Source organism: Rhipicephalus sanguineus, chromosome 2 (genome assembly GCF_013339695.2).
Source record: "Rhipicephalus sanguineus isolate Rsan-2018 chromosome 2, BIME_Rsan_1.4, whole genome shotgun sequence".
NCBI classification, from domain to species: domain Eukaryota; kingdom Metazoa; phylum Arthropoda; class Arachnida; order Ixodida; family Ixodidae; genus Rhipicephalus; species Rhipicephalus sanguineus.
The window spans coordinates 129,025,690-129,049,371 of NC_051177.1; the positions used below are offsets into that span (position 1 = coordinate 129,025,690).

Genomic DNA, 23,682 nt, shown 5'->3' on the forward strand with positions numbered 1-23,682 from the left:
CCTGGGAACTTTTGACCACCCCTGTACATGTAAAAAAACAAGCGCGAAGAATATATGAAGTGAATTCGCTTGCCTAAAAACCGACAAGGTCAAGTTTTATCTTCACTGAAATCAAACTTTATTGTCCTAGAAATACAAAACAAAATACATCACAGGCGTTCGACATATTCTGTAAATAAAAATTGACAGAGAAGCTTTATTTCATTTAATTATCTTTACATCTGGAATTTATAACACCCATGGAAAAAATATCAAAACTTCTTAACACCCATGGTACCTGTATGATTTCCACCATGCAACAGTATTGCGCAGATTTGTTCACTGAAAAAGAAAAGAAAAAGATATCGTGTTAGTACAATCACACCAGGCAAGTACAACAGCAAAATAGTGCGAGCTCATTTAGCAGTTTTATGAGTACATTACGCTGCCATTACATAGTGCAAATGTATGGAAGGTAATACATGAAACCTCAATCTGCAGCTAAAGTGTAGAACTTCACACGAAAATTTGGCAGATTCCACACATTGTTGGAACCGATGTAATGCAAAGCAGTCAGCAAGGAGCTGCATAGACCGCATTCTTTGTTTTCGAGGCAAATGAAGGCATTCATGTTCCTCCTGTAATTATTGTTCGTCATAGAGTCATTCCACGCCATAATAATTTTGGTACATATCTATTTAACGAAACGACTGCAAGCGTCCCAAGACTGTGGCATGTGAATCAAACCGTACATGACATACATGTTATGATTTGTATCTTACGCCCTTGTCACTTTCTTAGTTGCTCATTAAGGCGTCTTCCTCTCTGTCCTATATATTTTCTTCCACACAAGAGTGGGATTGAATAAATGAAGCCTTCAATACAGTTTACAAATAGGTTTACGTGCTTTATGGAACACAACTGAGGCTGCTGCCTTCCTGTTTCGTTTACGTTGTAATGCCTATTCACCTTGGTTTGGTTTGGTCGTCTATTCAATCCCACTGTCCTGTTTAGGAAAATATATAGGGCAAACAGGAAGATGCCTTAATGAATGACTAACAGAGCATAACTACAACGTAAACAGTGCGATTAGTGGCCATCTAGGCCTCCACTGCAGGGATTGTGGCTGCAAACCAATCTTTTAGTTATAGCAAAAAAATCTTTTAGTTATAGCAAAGTTATAGCAAAAAAACAAAGATCATACAACCAGAGAAATAATTGAAGCTGCAAAAACAGAACGTATAGAAACTAACTGTGTCAGCATGCCATCTCTGATGCTTTCACAAAAAAAAAAATTTAACAGTCGGTGATATGTACAACACGTGTGGCGCTCAGCGGTGATGCATGTTGACGAGAGATAGGGGCACCAACCATGTTACTTTATTTTGAAAATTTCCTATTTTTTGACTGTCATGGTATATATGTGCCCACACGTCGAAAAATAAGATCAGCTGTAAGCCAGCACTGTTGTGCCTTCTTCGTCTTGTGTCCTGTCATAATTTTGCACCGTTTTTTCCCCCGTTATGTCTGAATGGCAATCCCATGGAAGCACCACAGCAACAATCCAACATGCTCTTTTTTTGCATCTCAACACCACTTTGTAATGATGTAATGAACTCTCACTCAAGTGGCTCCCCCCTCCCCCCCCACACCCCACGCTTGGCGCACTTGTATTTACTTGTTCACAAATGCCTGTCGACTGACTGTTCTCAAGCTGTAAACACTTGCTTTTTGAACTTCTGGTAATTCAAACAAAATTGGGGGGTCCCCGCGAGTTTGAATTATTGAGAGCCTTCTGCATGTTGTTAGTTCTGCAGTATTGCTAATGAGGATGTAAGCGGTTGGAATGCGAGCTACATGACCAGTGAAAGACACATGTTTTGTTTCCAATCAGAACTGTTTAAGGTCAGTTTGTAGGGATTGCAGGCCAGTGTGATTGGTAATGTTACGGTAAATCACACAGTCATCAGCGAAGTGTTGAACACTAGATTTTACACAGGCAGGCACATCATTAATGCAGATTAGAAAAAGCTGAGGACTGAGCACACTTCCTTGGGATACACCACATGTTATATAAGCAGAATGAGAGTTAGAATTATAACATAGGTGAACAAAGTTCTGAAAGAAAGTCTTTAATCTAGGTGACCACATTAGGATGAATGCAGTGATGCTACCGAGGAATTCTCATTTGGAGCAGTTTTTGGAGCAGCAAAATTTCCGTTTTGGAGCACTTCGGCGCAGCAAAAACTTTCATCTTGGAGCACTTTGGAGCAGATAATCTTGCATCTGGGAGCACTCTGGAGCAGCAAATTTTACATCCTGGAGCGCACTACAGAAGCATATTGCATCAACATTCAAGCCCCTGAATATTTATTATGGGGCTCTTATGAAGGCTAGAAATATTTCGATTAATTGCAAATCTCATGGAAAAAAATCATCTCAGGAGAACTTCATACTTCATTCGCTAAGGAAAAAATAAGGGCTCATGCATTTGAGTGTTCTGGATTAACCTCCTCGGTGATTATTTTGGACGCTAACAAATAAACAGAATTCCGGATCAATAAAATTGCATTTTATGAAATAACACTCTAAATACATCAATGCGGTTATCAGCAGACGTGGTAGACAAACGCCGCGATGTAAAGCAATGCCTCAATGCCAAAGAGCCACACTGTCCCTAATGCATTCCCCTAAGAAAACTCCAAGGCGAAAGCCAGGTTCTTTTTCTCCTCTATCGAAGGGTAGATCCTCCTCCTCCCTCTCTGCAAGCTTTCTGCACCTGGTTTTGCGCTAGCTCCATGATCGGCGCACCGATCACGGAAGCAGTGTAAAGTGACGATGTCATGTGATGACGTCATCACGTGACATCATGATATATGACGCCATGGTGACGTCACACGTTTTGACGATCTATGACGTGATGATGACGCCATCACATGATGATTATTTTTTGCATCAATCGATTGACGCCGCCGACAGTCTATTTTCGTGTTTGATAAAGCATCTAAGGCTTTCGCATTAATATTGCGTATTGAACGTTAACAGCCTGGCCGTTAACAACCTCGCCTTACATACCAAACTGTCTTCCACCATGTCACCTCTGTGCCATGCGCGAAACAGCTTCGCTTCCACTTCACAAAGTGAAATGGCTGCTAATTTTTTAAAAATTTTTATTGTGATAGCAATTATATGGACACTCTCGGCGGATTTTTGCCGTTGCCGTTGCTGTAACTTTCCGTATAAAGTCCAAATTAATAACATCACGTGCATTCTAGCCGCGGGTAAAAGCTCGCGAGCACTGGCAACGAACGCGACTGAAGCGGAGAATAAACTAGCCAGCCGTCTGTCTCTGTCCCACGGACAGCGCATGAGATAACATCTTCCCGCGTGCGGACCTGCCCCGTCTTTCGTAAGGAGCACGAAGGGGCGCCAGGGGAGCAGAGGTGGGGGGGAGAGGGGACCGCATCGTTCGAAGGGCGCAGTCGCTTGCGCGCGCTATCTCGACGCATCAGGAGACTGTTCATAAACTTGCTGTGCTCTTTCTCAACGCTTACTTCGCGTTTAGAGAACTCAGAGCACGAAAACGCTTCGGTTCCTGGAGCGACCGTATTTTCTTAAATCTGCCTTCTGTTGAGTTACGCGAGATCGGATCCAAAAGAGTTAGCTGCTAGCCTTACTTCGTTTAACAATACAATTTGTTGGTATTGCATTCATTGCTTCACCCTTAAGCGAAACTGAGTTTTAGATGAGAAGTACCTTATAGCGAGCTCAAACCAGGGGTGGTGGTGGTGTGCGGCGTGACCACCCATACTGCACATGCGCAGACCCTCCCCACTCCCCCTTCACCACTCCCCCTCTCCACTTCCCACTCCCCCTCTGAAACGCGGGTTCGACATGCCGAAACGCTGCTTCGCATCGCCTCATGGTCCCCTTTAGCAGTAGGTGGTGTGCCCCTCTCCTGCGCAACGCCACGATGAGCGCCAGTGCATGCGCGTCCCTCCCCCTCTCTCTCCTGTCCTACGCTCCCCCCTTCGCGCGCCTGACGACCGCGTTCCCCGCTCGCCCTGTGAGAATTAACGGCAAGGCTGGAAGGAAGACACGACGCGCGTAGCGTTCCTCTTCGCGTTCCACGACGCGAGGTCGGTAGCATGCCCAACATACGCCAACGGAACGCGATCGTGCAAATGCTCCGGCTTCGCATCGCCTCATGCTCCTATTTAGCGGGAGATGGTGTAATTTTATTTAACCGTCAGCATTTGACCCTCGAAAGGGAGGGCCGGACGTGTAACATGGCGTAGCCGCTTCACTGTGAGCCGTCAGCGACGGGCCCGCTACTGACAGCTGCGCATTTGCCGCTGCTCCGACCAGGAGATATGCTTTTATTCATTAGATTACATTTTTAAAAAAGTCAGCACAAATTCGAATTGGAACCCTAGCACGTGAGCTCGAAAAGGCAGGGCCTTTAGGGGGTATTTACCGCAGAGTGATTACAAACTCGGATGTGCTGGTGGAAGGAATTACGAAAGGGCTCTTCTGGACGGTGGTCCATGGATAAAGTATATCTGAGGAAAAGTGTCAACGCGTTCCCACCGTTCGCGTGCTCTTCCATAAACGCGAAGCAAGGACAATTCGATATTGTTCCATATATCTACTGCTAGCGATGTCCAGAAACAGAAGTGACAGACATTTTAGCGGCACGCATGTAGTTATTACTGAACATTGATTTCCTTGCGTGCCGTGCCACGCTTGAAACGAGCTATCAGCAGCGTTTCTGGAACAGACGACGTCCGCCGATGAATCGCCGTCGCACTTTCTCGCTACCGATAGGCCTAGACGTCACGAGTCTCTGCGGAGAGCGCGTTTTGCTGTCCAGCCAACTTGCAGAACAAAGCTGCGTCGGCACCGTGCATGGCATCGTGGCTTACTCGGGACGCACGCGCGAGCGCTATTTATTCAGCGGAATAATTCTTGGTCCATGGTTGCGACTTTGGCAGCCCCAAGATCAAGCTGCACATGTTCTGACGCGCCGGCGGTGCGATTGCCGGTGAAAGACGTCCACAAACGCGAGAATTTGGCGCAGTTTGGCGCAATTTTCGTCCATATTATCAGGATGGCGCAGTAAATACGATTTGGCGCACTTTGGCGCAGTTGGCGCAGGAGTGGAATCACTGTGAATGTTAAGCTGTGTTAGTAAAGTCGATGGTGAAGAACCTGATCAAGAGCCTTAGAAAAATCTGGAAATACTGCGTCAGCCTGGGCGCCCACCTCAAGCAACAAATGTAAGTGGTTAAAAAGGCCAGCAGGTTGAGTGTCACATGAAAAACCCTTACAAAAGCTGTGCTGATATTTGAAAATAATGTTATGATCTTCGACGTAGTTAATTACTTGGCTGTGACCGACATTCTTGAGAAGTTTGCAAAATGTGCTTGTTAGTGAAATGGCTCGATAGTGAAGTGGGGAGGAATGTTCACCTGACTTGAATATACGCATTACCCTGACTAAATGCCAGTCATAAAGAATTAGCCCATTTGATAATGATTGCGAAAACACAGGACAAGACAGAACAAATGCTTTGTGATGTACTTTTAAGCAAATTATTGTTAAAGCCGAGGTGATGCAAACTACTAGTAATTTTAAAGTTGTTTAGCAAAGCTAAAATCCGCTTCATCAGGAACTATTTCAGGGGTGCAAATGTCATGAAATGTATTTAATTCAAGAAATAAGCTTATATCTTGATTGCTAAAAACTAATTAGAATGAGTCATTAAAATCTGAGCACAATCACATACATCAGTGATGACACTGCTATTATCTCTAAGCAAGATGGCAAGGTGAAAGCTAAGGTTTACAATGTGCCAGAATTTACGAGGGTTGTTGGTTGACAGAGAGGACATGTCACAACTAAAAAAGTGATGCTGAGTGTACTTTAGGAGAGACTCTTTGCCACATTTATACTTTTCCCACTCGTTTAAAAGACTGCTTTTTACTGTCTGCTGGTAATATCACTTTTTCTAGGTATTCATCCGCCGCAACTTCTGATTAAACCATGGTGTGCTGCTGCTACATCTATTGGATATGAGAGGCAAGAATTCATGGCTAAGTTTAGAGAGATTATTTTAAAACAAATTCCAATTCTGCTCGACAGTGTGCAAGGAATAATGAACTTAATAATAATAATATCTGGGGTTTAACGTATAATGGACTTAGCAGAGAAACAATCCAATTCAGTTAATTATGTCAGCTCTGCTGCAACACCTGATTTGTTTAGCAGCAGTTTCCTTTTTTGTTAAATGAACCGATAATGCATCCTGTTATTACGTCATGATCCGAAATGCCTTCTAAATTAATTATGTCTGAACAAACATCAGGATTATTTGTTACTACAAGGTCAATAATGTTGGCGGTGCTTGATGTGTGACATGTGAGATTAGTAATAGGTTGCGATAGTAAAAATTCAAGACACGACTAAAGAAACATATGAGCTTCGCTCTCACTTGCTGTGAAGGATTGAGTGAACCAGTATACATTAGGGAAAGTAAAATCTCTGAATATGACAGAATATGAACACAGTAGAGTTCGGGAAATGTGTACATATTTCACACAGAAGTCGATGAAATTCCAAAAAAAAAAATAATTCACATTAGGAGGACTGTAGATAACACCAATAATTGCATCAATTGAACAGAATTTTAAAGAAACACACACATTAAAGAAATGAACTAATAATTAACGGCATCGACAACAAGTCATCATTTATCACCAAGATTACGCCACCTCCTCTGCAATTTGATCTATCCCATCGAAATATATTGTAATGTGTTTTGCTGACAAACACCAAGTTCTTCAGAACAACATCAGTGAGCCATGCTATTAATGATGTGCAACATGAGTCAATTAGCAAAATATTTTGGTACTCTTTGACATGGCACGTCTGATGTCAGTGCACAAGAAAAAAGGGATTTATCGGTTTTAGTGATTGAGGATTTTGAGTGATGTGAAACTGAGGTCTGACCTGAGATCAGAATAGAAGAACGTCTATCTTCCGTGGAGTGTTGAGAGAGACAAACAATGTGACCAGCCTCATTGTCCCACACATAGGCATTGTCCCACACATTGTTATTGTAATGCTTATTAAAGGTAAGGCAAATGCAGCCACCGTCTCTCCTTACTGATTTTGTGTAGTGCCTTAAGTGACAGAGTTTATACCCTTGTCACATGGGCATTTGAAAGAGCTTCCAACCGGTAGTCTACCGACTCAGTGGTCAAGCATGAGCTGCTACACGGGATGTTTCAAAGGCCGTCGAGTCAATAGTCTATCGAGCCAGCGAAGCACACTACAACTCTATAGAAATTTCGATAAGCATTCAGCGGCGCAAGCGGAAACAGCGCAAACATGCCCTCTCGTTCACAGTGTGCTCGTACTCTCGATTAGAAACAATAAATCTAACCAGTATGTACGTGTGAGCGTTATTTAATCAACTATATTCGCCACTTTAAATGTGCGAACTGCACATATTTTCAACAGCAACGTGCTTGTCTTCATCATGTCGTCTTGCTGTGTATCGTTCACCACAGTTTCGGTGCTCAACAACCTAAAAAATTAAATATGTATTCATAACTACGAATAAACAATTTATGAAAATGCTTAAACAAAAACAACAGACATGTCTGTGCTTTTAAGCAGATTTGTATTATTTAACTGTCGAAGACATGAATACGAAATAAATATCCACAGCGCCATGCAATCTTTGAGAGAAACAGCCCTTCAAAACTGCTGTGTAGAAGCGCGACAACTCCATCGAGTCAATAGAGTTGTGGTGTTTCGATGGCCATCGAATGAACGGCCGTTCAAAAGTGCCTGAAGTATTAGTCTGGACGGCCTCGGAATAATCATGAGAGGCGCCGAAGCTTGTGTTCTTGAGCTTGAAGCTGTTACTCCTCACAGATTCAACTTATTTATCGTTGTACAAGTAGGCAATGATAGGCCTTATCTTACTAGTTGAAAAGTGGCCCAAACAATGCACTCTCAGAATCGAAAGTATAGTCGCTGTTTATTCGAACACCTTCGCGGCACCCCAAATCGTCCCACTGGAGTAATGCAGACTCTCAACTGAAAATTTGGATGCTCCACTGTGCGCTGTTTGATTTTTCGGACTCCTGCTGGCTGTTTGGGTACGCCGTCAAACGCAATGACAAGATGTCAGCAATGTTTACAGTACTTTTACTATGCTGCCAGCACTCGAGGTTTGCATTGGCTACGGCTGGAGGTCGTGCCAGCGTCAAAATCCACGCAGAAATTGCATTTGCCGATGTCGAAGGCTCTGTTTGTTGGCTTTGTGTAATGGTTGCCTTTTGGTTTTAGCCAGTCAAGTATTCATTGAATGGCTACAACGGCCAAACTGCACGCCAAGCCACGCTCGGAGTCAGCTCGGTTGGCACTGGCTCGGTGTGTGTGGCCCCAGCTGTGGTGTGGCATTTCATGGTTTGATCAATTTGATGTCTGAAGCGAATGACAGCACTCACAAGACGGACAAAGAGAGAATGACGGCACGAGCACTGCAACACCAACTAGCCCAACATCGTTCCCTTCTGGCATTTGAGGGTTTGCGTTTTCTGTTGTTTCTGCGGCTAGGCCTCATATGCGTCTCATTCTCTCATTTGTTGCTTGGTGTGTGAGGCCTGATCTGCTGGGATGGCTCTGACGCCACCCGTTCATCTGCGTGGTCAGGACTAATGAATAAACGTGGCAACTGTAAGACACTGCTGATGGTGCAAAAAAGCAGCGATTATTCATCAGGTGGAAGGTGGCCAACCTCACTCCGAAGTTGCTTGGAAGTTTTCACCGAGCTGGACAATGATGAGATGACGCGTCGGGTTCTCGAACCAGCGCAGGTGGACAGTGACTCCGATGATGACGCGCCGCCCTCACCATAGCAATCAAATGCGAATTTAACGCAACGCTAGTGACAGCCTACAGCGATGGCCAAATAATGGTTGAAATACAAGCTGAATTGTTTTCGAGAGTGAGTGTGTGTACAGACGTACATTGACAAGTTTTTCCAGCCACTGGGCTAATAAGGGTGTTTTTTTCTCTAGCAAATCCTTTTTTTTTCGTCTGACTTTTTGGTGATTCCCAACGAGTCCGAATGAATGGTTGGCTACTGTACGACACTAAGCCTAGTGGAACAAAATTCACTCACGAGTTGCCCTAAAGACATGCAAATTTCATTGTCCCTATCTGGAACACCATAAAAAATAACATCAGATGTCTTCTTACACATTAGATGTTTCTAAATTAGGCGTTAATAATGGCTGTGCCGACGGCACTGATGCGATTTTCGATTCTAATTCAGCAACATGTTGTGTCCAAGTTATTTTCCAGGGTAATACGAATGTTAAGGAACTTATTCAATGATTCCAGGACTGTATTGCAGCTAGTTTACAAATGTGGGACAGAAAAAGTCAAATTGTTTAATTTGTCCGTATGTGCCTCAGTCCTAGGCTTAGGGTTTGATTCAACGTCGCTACTGAGAAGTAGGAGAAGTCAAAGGTACATCAAGGTATTTGGTAATTTGTATCTAGTAATCATGTACAAAGAGTACCAGCACTTTTTCCTGACCTTGGGAGCCTCTTCTGTATAACCTTCAAGTTGTAACCATGCTATGCAAGACAAATGTTTGATCTGAAAAAAAAAAGGCAGCACGAGCACATTTCAAACAATTCAATAGCAACAACACCACAACAAGGGAAACATCGTCTTCATGGTACCGGTGTGTTTCCTACTGACCATAGGTCGGCAAAAAATGTGAAGCTCACTCAGACTCACTCATATAATATATTTTGCCCTTAGGGCTCACTCAGACTCAAACTCACCAAAATTTTCCTCAACCGGACTCACTCGCACTCAGACTCACTATAATTTTTCTCAACCAAATTCATTCAGACTCAGACTTGCAAAATTTACTCATACAGATTCACTCAGACTCACGTCTCAATATGAGTCTGAGTGAGTCGACACATGAGTGAGTTTGCCGACCTATGGTACTAACCTGGAAGAACGTCAACAATAAGCATGGCATCGTAACTTCAGTGCCAAGGCCCCATGCATCGAAGAAATAAGTGTGCTTATGAGCTGCTTGGTCACCTGACTGTTCCATCTTGCTGAATGGAGAACGCTGCACCATCCAGAATTGCGAGGGGGGATGAGGTGTAAATGATGATGCTTCATACTTTGCTGACAATGTGGTCACACAACAATTCCCTGCGACATCAGGACACCAAGGCGCTTGTGGCAAAACCAGTCGTAGTGGTGCCCGCGTGATGGGTGACAGCTGGCACAAGAACAATAGAAGCAGCACCTGAAAGAACATCAATGGTGAGTGCGACATCGCAACTTCAGTGTCGTGGCACATTCACATGAATAATGTGATATGCCTGTCCAATACGCCATGAAACACCTTCCCATAGTCATGCGTGGCCATACCTGCACACCACGGCCTGTGGAATGTGGGTATGTGCCCCACATGATTCATGGTTTGTTAACCTAGGAAAGGAAAGAATGCACTTTGGTAATCTTAACGTGATAGCACTAACGAGACGGCGGCACAGAAAATATGTTGCCGGTGTGAACGGCTTCTCAGAGAAAAAAAAATCCCAATGAAAGGAAACGATAAATATCAGTTTGGGATGGATTTGAACCCTGGTGGCGTGCACCTCATTTTGATAAACCTGATGTCTCTGCTTTTAACATGAGTGCCGACATTGCGTCATAACATAAGCTACTCCTTAGACATCAGTGCACTCAACATGCCTGGTAAGCACTCGATATGCCGACAACTACTCAGTTTACACAAAGACGACAATCAGCCTAGTAATGCTTGGCTCAAAGAGTAAAAACATGCAGCATGGGCAGCTTCTCACTGACTGCTTCGCATAAAATCTATTCCCACAGAGCATGAAATTCGCTGTACTGTGTTTTGATTTAATCCATGCGAATGTTTAAAGAGCAACACTTTTCAACATTATTTTCGTGCCTTCTACTGCAATGTGAATAATAAGTATATCCCATGAAAACACCAGAAGTACTTTTAAAAATCCAGCATGTTTAGAACAAGTGTCTTAAGTTAAAAGTATGTAACAGAATAATGAAAGCAAGGGCATCTGGTCTTTAGAAATACTTCACTAGCCAACGTGAGCAGATCACTCGCCCTGTCAGATTCATAACGAGTTCTCCCTGAAGAGAATAAGGGATTTCCAATTTTGTACACAAAATGTGATCGCTATTGCAACCTGTCATGTAAACCACGTTACATTTAGGAATTATTAATGACAATTGGATGTCGGCTTGAAAGTGTGCAAGAAAAGCAGCTGTTGTGTGAAAGCAAATGCTTCTGCTGAAATAAACTGTCACGTTAAAAAGCTGCCAAATTTGCCGAACACAAGACAATAGGAATGTACGAATAGCGAATTTTAGAACGCAATCGAATACTATTCGAATAGTAAGGCAACCATTTTCAAAATAGCTCTGAAATTTCATAACATTTTATTTTAAAGAAATATTCACAAACGAAAAAACGTTACAATTTTAACCGACGAAAACTACTACAATTATGTAAACTCAGGTAAGCGCGTATGCATCAGCAACTAGAGCATTCACGAGATTTTGTAGCTATACAATGAAATACAGCAGTCACTACATTATTCAAGGTGCCACTTTGTCATCAGCCTTTTGTTAAAACTGAAGTGTGGCATAAGAATCAAGCAATAATGAACTGAACATCACCTATGCAGCTAACCTTTTAGTGAAACACTTAAACTGGTTTTCACTTCATGGGCCTTGGCACCAAAGGCAGCTAAATATCATGGTTGAATACTGCATCTGCAAGAGCAGTTTACAGCAAGATAACACTTGTGTCTGTTGTCAGTCATGTAAACACGTACAAAAATTGCACTTCTGAATCTGCATGCAGCCGTATTCACCACCATCTCATGACCAATCTCATGGTGATGATAGTGGGTTGGCGGCACGTTCACTTCTGTGACACTGCAGTTTTTAGCAAAAACGCCTTTATCCGATGATCAATAGTATCGATAGACCGTTAAAAGCTGAAGCTGCATGTACCTTGGTAATTCAATCGTAAAAATGACCCCTCGCAGTTGCAATGCATAGTTACTGCGGTGTTTTCCCGTCCATGCTGATTATTTGAAAACTATTTGAAAAATATTTGGTACTTCAAATACACACTATTCGATTCGGCTTGAAGATTATGCGATTTGTTCTTCGAATTTTTTTAATATTCGCACACCCCTACAAGACAAGGTGGCTGCTTGCAAGCTCTCAACATCAATGCATGCAACAGCTTTTTGTAATAGTAGGCATTATGTCACATTAGGATATTGAGACCATGCCAAAGACAGGCTTTCTTGACAGAGCACAATAGCAAAGGTCAGTGCACAGGTTTAGCAATGTATTAAATATATATACTTAATAAACATGACACAAACAGGCATTCTATGTATAATAACCAAGATTATCGCCTAAGAACTATCCTGCAGTCACTCTACTTGTCACTCCCAAGTGACCCACAATCCATACTTAATATTAATCCATGTTAATTTAACTGACTCAATGCTTCATAACTCTTGTGTATTTGAGACAACCTGAAGATAAAGGCCCAATCAATGGTCACCAATGGAATGCATGACTGCTACAGGAGAAAAGAATGCGTTTTTTTTTAAATAAAATTTTGAAGTTCACGAACCTGAACAATCGGTGCCCCTCTCTACCATGCTGGCCTCATTTACCTCCTCAACAATGTCTGCACTAGATAATTAGTTTGATTAATTTATATTAGATATATATTAGGAGCAAAGGTGTGCACTAGCTTATTAGTTGGAGCCAATCACTTGTCCAAAATCAGTGACATTGTTTAAAATCATCCGTCAACTTATCTTCACACAGCTGCTGCCTAGACAGCACGACAGCCCAGATGGTAGAACCAGTTCATCCACAAATGCAGTGGGGATGGGTATGGTTTGTAGGGTTTAATGTATCAAAGCGACTGAAGCTATGAGAGATGCCGCAGTGGAAGGGTTCAGATCATTTCGACCAGCTGGGGTCCTTTAATGTGCACTGACATCACACAGTACATGAACCGCTAGCATTTAACCTTCATCAAATTGCGACCATCACAGCGGAATAGAACCCACGTTTTTCAGGTCAGCAGACAAGCGACAAAACCAATAGGCCACTGAGCCGGCTGGTAGAGATGGGGTACGATTCCCAGACTACAACTAAATTTCTTCAGCTGTTAAGCTGCATGCAGTTCAGTGAATACACAACACTTTAATGATAAAGCCAGCCACGCAAACTGCATGTGTTACTGAACTGTGGTATGGCCACATAAGCAAGATGGAGAAGGTCCATTATTACGCATAACCAACTCGGGTAAAAAATTGTCACGCGAGATCCCGAACCGTAATATGGAAGTACTCATAGCCCACAATTAGCCTGATGCCATAAAAAGAGCCCTGCAATAATGACTGCCTTTTTTTGCTTGGTGAGGTAACAAAAAAAAAACGAGACGCGTGACCACAAAATACAGAGCCACACATCTCTTGTGTGGGCATATGCATTTCCTTGTCCTGCTTTTTTTTGCAATGTACCTTTTTTATGTCAAGAACTGCATGTTAAAAGCAATTTTGGCATACCTTGCACAGCGGCGTCTGCCGGCGACACATCTTTTGCAACAATGAAGGCCCTTTGGCTCATGGGCACCTGAGCTACAACCTCTTGAAATACTTCCAAGCTCCATCCGATCTAGAAGGAACACCTGTCGCAAAACAACAGCACCATAAGCTCAAACAATGGCTACGCAACTTACATTTCCTTTGTCTAGAAATGGGGTTAATCAAACAAACATTTCATCTTGCCACTGTAACAAAATGAGTTACTTGGGAGAGTTAGTGGAAACTCGAAGTTGGTGCACACCTTCAGACATCACACTACGGATAAGTGCTGCCAGAGCCCCATAGTACAGCAGCCTGTGTGGTAGTACTCATTAAATGATCAAAGGTATCCACTTTCCTTCAAAAGTGGGAGCAGAGCTGCCTCTGCTATGAAAAGCATGTCATCCTCACACCTGAATGCAAGAAGAAGCAACTATAGCCATCTGATTTTCTTTTATTGTTTTACATTTTAAAGCAACAATATTAACATTTTTTTTCTTTTCAAGTAGAACACAATACATTTTGTATTGCTATTTGTACCCAAGTATCCACACAGGCTTCCCCTGTTATGGTTGCCATATCCTCTTTCCAACCACACTTGTGCTATGACTAGTTCTGCTAGTTAACCTGCCACTTTTCTGCTTTATTCTATCTTCTTGTTGAACAAAGGGTAACTAGACACATACGGAAAACTATGAATGCATGTTAAACAAACAAGTCAATTGTAGCTAATAGATGCACACTTATTCAAGGCAGCCAAGCACCACATGGAGTGTGCTTTGACGATGGAATTATGTGTAAGAAAGTTGGAAGGCAAGATATTCTCAAGTGGTTTCACTTCAGAATATCGATGCGTTTTGAAACACATCATCATCTTAGAGCTGTTGCAGTGGTGAAACAAGCATGTCACCTTTCAGTACACATACTCATGTATTAAAGAAGCTGATCTGACACAACAAAAACCACTTCAGAGGCAGTGTGAGATGTAGACTTACCATGCGGTTTCAATATGAACTAAAATAGTCAACATACCATATGTGGCAGGTCAGGCTATATTTGTATCAACATTGGATTCGAAATTAAATGACCAGGCTATTTTCATTCAATTTTAATAGCGCGCTCTTCTCCATGTGTATATCATGGTCGAAAGACATTTTTAGAATTTGTACTCGCAGCATGCTTACACATCAGGCATGCCTCAAGCAAGCAAACATAAAAACAAAAAAGATTTAAGAGTAACTATGAATGCAGACCATGCCCCAGTATGCGCACAACTGAGCCATAGTTACAGTGAGGGCATATAGCACGTTTCTTCACCTGTAATGTGCAAAGTTTATTCTTGACAACTATGCATTGTGTTGTATGAAAGCTCCTTAAATTGCAACCATAGGCAGCAGTGGTTAGGCTTCCTTTATTTTTTGCTTCTTGAAGCCAGGGGTTGGGTACAATGATGTTGCACTGTCATCCACTATGCTAAACAATTCGCAACGAAACATTAACCGAAGATGCTTTTTCACCTGAAAAGCCTCTTTATCAGGCTCGCCATCACAGTAGCACCAGCAAAATAGCTGCGCAGCATCAGAACACTAAAACTCCAGCCAGAGAGAAACGCAACAAAATTAAACCTGCAGGTGCTCTGGATTGCACCGGCCATGTTCACGACTATGACCCCTCAAGTTTATCACCAGGACAATGATGGCATGCTTTAGGTCTTCAATTAAATTTTACGAGTTGGCCAGCTTTTGTGCCTCTATGGTGTAAGCTTGGAGCATTTTTTTGTCTAAAATGCTGTTTGGTAGAGGAAAAGCAGGAAAAACCACTCTCAGCACAATTTGGCGCAGCTGTTAGCTGCTTATCGGCTGCACTAGTTATGCAACAATGTTGCATAACAACGTAAAAGCCCTAAAATGCATACAAATGTTTTGGTTGGGAAATACAGGCAAGCAATTGATTACCCACGTCGAGTTGTTACCTTTGCACTGCTTGAACTGCAGATACCTTACACTTCCGCTTGCTGTTAACGTGTGGTGTTGTTTCAGCAGTGAGCATTGTCTTGATGGCATAATGTGCTCTTCAGATATTGAAGAGAGGCAGGACTGCTGTTTCTGCAATGATGAAAGGAACTTTACCATTCGGCACCCAAAATTTATTTGCGCTCATAAACCAACCAAACTGCTTCTAAAGGCAGTTTGGCTGGTTGGTTTATCAGTTTAGAGGTAAATAACAGCTCTAAAGAGATACACCACAGTTCTAAAGACCAAAACAGTGTCGGCCTTTGAACGATGCTTAGCAATTCTGATACTGAACTGCAACAGAACCCTTTGCAAGCAAACTCATTTCCTAACGCAGGTGATGTTTTCCACTGCAAATCATGGTGCTCTCAGAAATGATTAGAAGTGAAATGTCTCTAACTGAAAAAAAAAGTTGGTTCATCTAAATCCGGATTTTTAGGTATCAACTGTGATCCTTTCGAAGAGGGAGTGAGAACGAAGATGGTAGGTCGCGCCTTTTAAACTTCAAATAGAACTGAAGAGAAAGAACGCAACTTCTTTATAAAACTTAGAATAACAGAGAGCTGAGCTAGTTGGTAAGTATTCATTCTAAAAAGACGGGGTGTGCAAGCACGGACACAAGAAAGAACAGGTTTGCGGTGTCCTGACTTCTTTCTTGTGTCCGTGTTTGCATGCTGTTTTTCTTTATAAAGCTTTTCTTTTCTTTTTTTTTTCTTCGTGTGACTAGGATGTCAGAGAGGGCTGACAGTACACATTAGTGGCCTCACTATCTTGCGTATGTGAAGAGCAGGCATATAAATGGCGGGCAGGTTTCATTTTGAGCAGTTCGAACTGTTCTAGAAATTTTGAATTACCAAGATTTAAAGAGTAGTTGATTGTGCTGGTACGTCTCGGTCGCTAGTTTCAGTTTCTCAGAAACCAATTTTGTGGCTTGCCTACTCTGAATGTTTTGGCTAAGGCGTCGCGTTGTCAAGTGTAGGTTTTGACATCATTGTTGTGATGATGCTCCTGCTGTTTTTTTTTCTATTTTCCCCACTGTATGCTGCTTGACAGTCTGAACAACTGGTTTGGTAGATAACCCCTTTACTTCTACAGTAATACCTCGTTAACTCGAAGTAGTAAAAACCAGAAAAATTTTCGAGTTAAGCAGATTTTCGAGATAAGCAAAGTTGCGCAAATTCTATTGCGAAGTCCAGTTGTATCTAAAAACGTTATCACTACCGACCACTTTCTTAACAGGAGGGCCTAACTGGCTCTGTGTAAAGAATTCAAAGAAAAATAGTAACATACCAGAGCTGTCAACCAGCTGTGTTTTTCGGCGCTGCCTTTGTATTTTCGGCACTGCCTCGCCGTAACACTTGCACCTAGCAAAGCTTTCTCGAGTTGCTTAACACACCGCATGTGGCGATCATCCGCACCGCTGCACTTTCGCATCAAGCAAAACACGTTTCTTGTCTCGGCTGATGTCGTCACCCCTGGAGTAGCTGCGTCGACACTGCCGCGATCACCGTGCGTGACACCAAGTTGTTTCACTTAAATGGTCAAACCAGTCGATGTTGCAGGTGAGATCAGTGTAGCCCACCACTAAGTCCAGAGAATCGGCCTTCTCTGTCAATGTTGTGACTCGAAGGGGCTCCTCTCGCACGGTGCAACCACACAATCAGCGCCGATTTGACGTCCGGAACTTCGAGCCTCGAATCCGCTTCTTTGGTTAGTGCTACCTTTCTTTGCAGCATCAGTGACTTGCTTTGCTTTTGGCGGCGTTATCCTCACCACATCGCACGACCGACGAGAAAATGAGAGCGACGTGTCTTGCGTAAATAAAATGCTGAAATCGCACTGACGGTAAACAAAACGACGTGTGCGACCCATGCTATTTTGCAGAGCCTTCCTCTGTGCACGTCTATGGCGTCACATGACGTGACAAAGGGGTGCTTGACAAAGTCGTTGTGCCGCTAGGTTCCGACTTCACTTTCGGGAACAGTGTCCACTTCGTCGAAAGCGCGGCAGCCTCGCGCGAACCTTGTGAAACGTAGACATCTTGCCGCTAGCATTTTGTGAAACGGTTCAGCGACAAAATTTTTGTTCCACTCTCACTCGAGATTTTGAGATAACCGGAAGTGGGCACGGAAATACTTCGAGATGAAGGGCAATAAATACATTGCACCTATGGGAAATCGTTCGGTACCGAAAAAATTTCGACTTAGCCGATTTTTCGAGATATGCGAGTGCGGGTTAACGAGGTATTACTGTATATGCTGTAGCATGGATTTTGGGGGTCAGTAGAAGGATGATATTTATATCTTTCTTTACAATTCGGCTGATGACTGCACTGGTACCTATACATATATGGGAGAGATAAATCAACACAAGATACTTGTTTTTGAGCATTGTTCTTGGACATGATTTCTTCCTGTCAGGTTGTCTTATGAAGGAACAGATGTGGGCAGGCTGTTTCTTTTTTTTTTTGAGTTTAGTGAAAATCAGACTTCATTTGCTTCTGTCAGATTCTAACTTACAATGCTTTTCATTTATTCTGAATAAGCTATTGACAACTCATGCTTTTGACTTACTGGATGGCTCAAACTGAAATGCACGTGGTGGTGTGAATGTGTTCGTTTGTGGTAGATAGAGAACTTTTGCCTCCTGTTTCGGTTACTCATACATCGAAGGAATGGGAGTGATTCATTGAAAAATGAACTGAATATGCACTAAGTTTAGGTGGATGTCTGACTTGTGATGTCACTATAATTCACATACAGTCGGCCACGAAATAATATGGACCATGGGAGCACGTGCCAAAATTTCCATCTGCGCTGTTTAGTGGTGAGTCATCTGCTGTCAAGAGTGCTGCTCTGGAGAATGCGTGGCCACAGCTATGCTTTCGACAGCGGATGGCTTGCCCCTAGACAGTGTACACGGCAATTTCATTACACACTTGTGTGGCCCGTATTATTTTGTGGTCAATTGTACCTGAGAGACTTTTCGTTTTGGGTGAAATCTGTTTTTCATGGTGACGCTCCAATGAGGGCGCCTCATCAGATTTTACATGAAACGAAAAGTCTTCCTCAAGTACATTAATGAGAACCAACAGACAATCAAGCCAAGGAAGCTATAGGGGATGTTATTTGTAGTAATTAAAAAAATTAAAGTGGACAAAAAGACAACGTGCTGCCAGCATCGACCGATATCACAGATACACTCAATAAAACGGCCAGGAGAAAGACCGTTGCCGTAACTCAATCGGTAGGACATCGGATGCATTATTCGAAGCTTCCATATTCGGTCCCTGCTGGTGGCATACAAATAACGTCCCCAATACTATTCTTGGCTTTACTGTCTGTTAGTTGTCATTAAGGTTGTCTAACAAAGAAGAACGAGCCCTTTAGTCCCTTCTTTTGTTCATTCCTCAAGTACATGACATACAGTGACATCACAAGTCAAGCTTACACAGGCATCTAAACTTCGTAAAACTTGATATTCAGTACACTTGTGGATGCGGAAATATGGAGCAGAGAGTCTGTATTAACTCATTGTCAGGAAGTTTTGCTGCAGTTAAAAAGTAATGTGAGATGTATATAGTGTGAAATGATGTGTACAGCTGGCGACAAAGTTGCAAAAAAGTTTCTTTTTGCACATGTTTAGTCGTAAACTTAGCATTGAGGTGGTCCTAGTAAAAATATGGTAAACAACGCATTTACTAATAACCTTCATAAAATAATTTTTTGTTTTAAGCAAGAAAAATATTTTTGAAGTGTTCTGCCAGTTTCTGTGCTTGCGTGTGTTTATACCTCATAGCAATGCGTCCCAGCGGCATGTACAAGCTGCGCGGACACGAGGAACATTTTGACAACATAAGCAGCTTTGTACGTGCCTATTTAAATGGTTTACTATTGAGTGTTAGCCTGAGTAAACAAGAAATCCAGCCCCTACTTAGAGTGCGTTTAACCACGTGCAGCTATCCGCTGACTGCTCGCATAGTGTGCTTGCGCAGCAGCACATTACCTATACGCTAGGATTGAGAAGCGGGAAGAACACTATGATTAAGAAAAGGATCTATCAAAATAAAAAAAAGGATCTGTTGCATGGTGAATAAGTTGCAGTTATGAACCAACACATGGTCAATGGTAAAACATGGTCACTTAAATATGAATGTGTTGGTTCATGACTGCATCTTATCATGTTTTATCTTGATAAGATCTTTTTCCTAATCGTAGTGTCCTTCCCACTTCTAAATCTTAGCGCATAGGTAACGGGGTGTTCCACACATCGGTATTACGTCCCGGTGCTGTAAAAGCACACTAATGGGGCCGTCAGCGGAGAGCTGCATGTGGCGACCACATGCACTCTAGTATGGTTCGACTTTCTCGTTGGCTCAGGCTAAGACGCACTAGTAGATCATTGAAATAAGCACGGACAAAGCTGCTTATCGTGTCTAAATCTTCCGCATGTCCGTGCTGCTTGTACTTTCCGCTAGGACGCATTGCTACGAGGTATAAACATGCGCAAGCACACAGACTGGCAGAACACAACTCCAAAAATATTTTTCTCGCTTAAAACAAAAAGTCACAGTTTCGCCGCAAGGGCGAAGCAATGAATGCGATAGCAAGGAACTAATGCTATACGAAGTGAGGCTCGCCAATGGATACTCCCAGTTTGAACAGCGCTTCTGTTGCAAAGGCGGCCGAAGCAGCGAAGGAAACTAGCGTGCTTCAAGTGTCGAGCTGTGACACTTGATAGTTCGCGCTCATCTTCTGTTTGTTCGTTTAGCGGCGTCCCTGAGCTCGAGTGACATTCGTACGCGCCGTAACATGAGCGCGGACATCACGGTGAAAGCGTGAAACATTCCTCTACCCCGCGCCGCGAGAAAACCGCGCGAGCAGACAGCGGAAGGGCAAGCTTCTCCCATGCGCAAATATAAGAAGCGAGGGAGCTCGCCGACGACTTTTAAATGCGCCCGTCGGGCTCCTAGCGCCACCTCGCTGGTAATGAAGAAACGCTTATTATCGCCTTCTGTCTCTGAGTCCGCCCAGCGCTAAATGGTGTGTATATAACGCTCGCCGTTAGCTACGTGGAGGATCTGCGTTTCGTGGCGTAGTGGATAGCGCCGCTCGCTGCGGAGCAAGAAGTCCCTGGTTCGATTCCGCGCTTCGGAAGCATTTTTCTGAGTTATTTTTCTTTGGGGCCTTTATATATATATACATACTTATACATATACGGTGCATGACGGCGGCGACGGCGACGGCAAAATCCAGCCGAGACTGTCCATATAATTGCTATCGCAATAAAAAATTATTTTATAAAGCTTTCTCACTCAGTAGCCAATGAAGCTTACTAGTAAATGTGTTACTTACCACATTTTTACTAGGGCGACCTAAATGCTAAATTTACGACCAAACATGTGCAAAAACAAACTTTTTTTGCAAATTTGTCGCCAGCTGTACGCATTATTTCACACTATATATATCTCAAATTATTTTTTACCTACAGTAAAACTTCCTGACAATGAGCTAATACAAACTAGCATATATCACTGAATGTTATCTTTGTATTAAAAAATCACCAATGTAGACCATATTGCCCATATTAAAGGCAGTATAAAAAAACCACTAAAGCGTAAAAGTTTGTAAAACTTAATTTAAGTAAATATCCTACCATCGTTCTACAGGGGAAATTTTGTCCTAACCAAATTTAGGAAACGCAGATTTTCTGACAACGCGTTTCACGAGCCGTGGTTTCTAAATAGCTTTCCGCAAAAAATTACATGCTGCTTGAGTTCCCATTGAGTTTACAATTCCCTTCTCGGGCTGCTCGTGCCTTTTATCAGACACCGCGGAGAATATGCACTTTCGCCCGACGGTGATCGCACGCGTGAAGGCTGCAGCGCGCCACGATTTCACGGTAGATCGTCTCGTCTTTCGGCGCAGCGGCATACCGGCAGCGTAAACAGAGGCTCACCTAACGGCGCCAGCACTAAGGGAGACACACACATGGAGCGGCTGCGCTCCGGCACTGACAAGCCCGAACACTGCTGACAATCGCAATATTCTTGTCCTTAATTCCTTGCGCAGGTGCAGAATAAAGCATAATGCGACAACTGCGGCGAAGTTATCAGCGCGAAACGAAAACCACAAGCTCGAGTTGTAAACAGACCTACACGATCATTCCGCGATTTCCCGTAAATGCTGCATTTTGTTCGCTCACTTTGAACTCCGCCTCAAAAAACATGCACAGTACAAGCCGCAAAGGTAAGAATCATACTAATTATATCTGCGTAGTGCGGGGATCAAAGTTTAACGAAAACATCGGTGTAACCCGTACATTTCCCCGCCTTTACGAGGCGGCCTCGTCTCGGATATTGCTGAGCGTGAGCATATGACAACAGATCGATTTTAGCGGCACGAGCTACAACCACAAAGGCGAATAGATGGGAAGTCAACCACTCACCTCGAAGACGTAGAGCGTATGAAAAAAGCAGCTCCTGCAGGGTCCCGCCGTCTCGCTTCGTGCGTACGGCGTTAGGGTTAGCCGTTGAGGGGGTAGCGGCCGTGGACGAATGAGTCAGCGAGTGACGATCGCAGTGCGCCCAGGTGCGCCCTCTCGGTTGATATGTCGAATGGATTTCTTTCCGCGACGGCCTCCTGAACTGCCGTTTGGGATCAAATACAGTTTCGTGCAATAACAGAGGTGCAAAACGCGTAGTCGCAGCGATGGTATGCGACGACCATGTTGGTATGAATTCCTGGAAGTCATCCGTATTATAAGAGATACTTGCGGCCGATTTTTGCCATGAAGGAGGAGACGCTTGTGTTTTGCACTATTCAGCGAAAAAATATTGTTTTACGTGTGCTGTGTTCATGATATTCGCGAAGTATTGGAGTCATTCCGTATTGCAAGTCACTACTTGCTGCCGATTTTCGTCGTGAAGGAGGAGACGCTTGTGTTTTGCAGAATTCAGCGAAAAATTATTGTTTTAAGTGTGCTATGTCCATCATATTTGCGAAGGATTGGAGTCATTGTTTTTCCTGGATACTGTATCCGCTTTCTTGGTTCCTAAATACGGAAATTTCTTTGAGTGTGCGTGCTGTAACGCATGGGCACGGCAAAAAAGAAGCCGGTGGTACTTGCGCATGGGGAGTCGTCCTCATTCGAGAAGCATTTTATGAAGTGATGCAGTGGCGTACGTGCACGTACTGTTTTATTGCATCTCTATAAAGGCAGAGGGCATCCTTAGCCAACCATATTATTATTTTTTACGTTGTACGTAGCATGCATGTAGCGTTATTCAGGTCATGACGTGTCTTTCATATTCGTCATACAGTCATGTAAACCTGTAAAATTATTTTCATCTCTCTTCTCTTCTGTCCGCAAGACAAACTTGAAACTCCGGTAACAGCCGTTGGCTTGGATACTATTTAAAAAAGGTTGGAATCAAAGCGAGTCTTGTTTTAAAGCAGGCCACTATGCATATCCAATTACAATGTTCAAAGGCGAAGGCCGCAATGGTCAAACTCTGTGTTTGCTGTATCAACGAATTCTTACGCTTTTGTAAATATTGAAGACTATATAATCGCATCATTACATCATCACATTATTAAGTGGTCTGGCGGTTACGTGATCTCCAGTAGTCAGGTTACCAAGAGAGCTACTAATCTGATTACCTTTTTTTTTTTCATCGAGGCAACGCAGGTAAAAAATGCTCATTTATTCTTTTAGAACTGCTTCCTTCCACGAAGACTAGGTCATTTGAAGAAATAAATTTTTGTAGAAGCTGTTGGGCGTCCCAGCAAGTTTATATCAAATTTCGGGTGTAGTGACTTCATCGAATATTTTCAAAGAAGTCGCTACGCGATGTATATGCATTGCAATAATTTAAAACAAAAATGATGCAGGAAAACTGAACCATGAAAATTATCAGCGTTGCAATGTATATACCTGATACGGGCCGCAATTTCCCGCAAGTT

At 43.0% G+C, this 23,682-nt stretch overlaps 1 long non-coding RNA gene across 1 annotated transcript; it reads right to left on the reverse strand.

The window, feature by feature from the left end:
• Positions 1 to 192: 192 nt before the first annotated feature.
• LOC119383663 (uncharacterized) lies at positions 193 to 22,267 on the reverse strand. Its single transcript, XR_005181696.2, has 5 exons — positions 22,166 to 22,267; positions 15,679 to 15,811; positions 13,689 to 13,810; positions 10,123 to 10,336; positions 193 to 321 (listed from the first exon to the last, which is right to left on the reverse strand). It is a non-coding gene; the product is annotated as an uncharacterized LOC119383663 (long non-coding RNA).
• Positions 22,268 to 23,682: the final 1,415 nt, after the last annotated feature.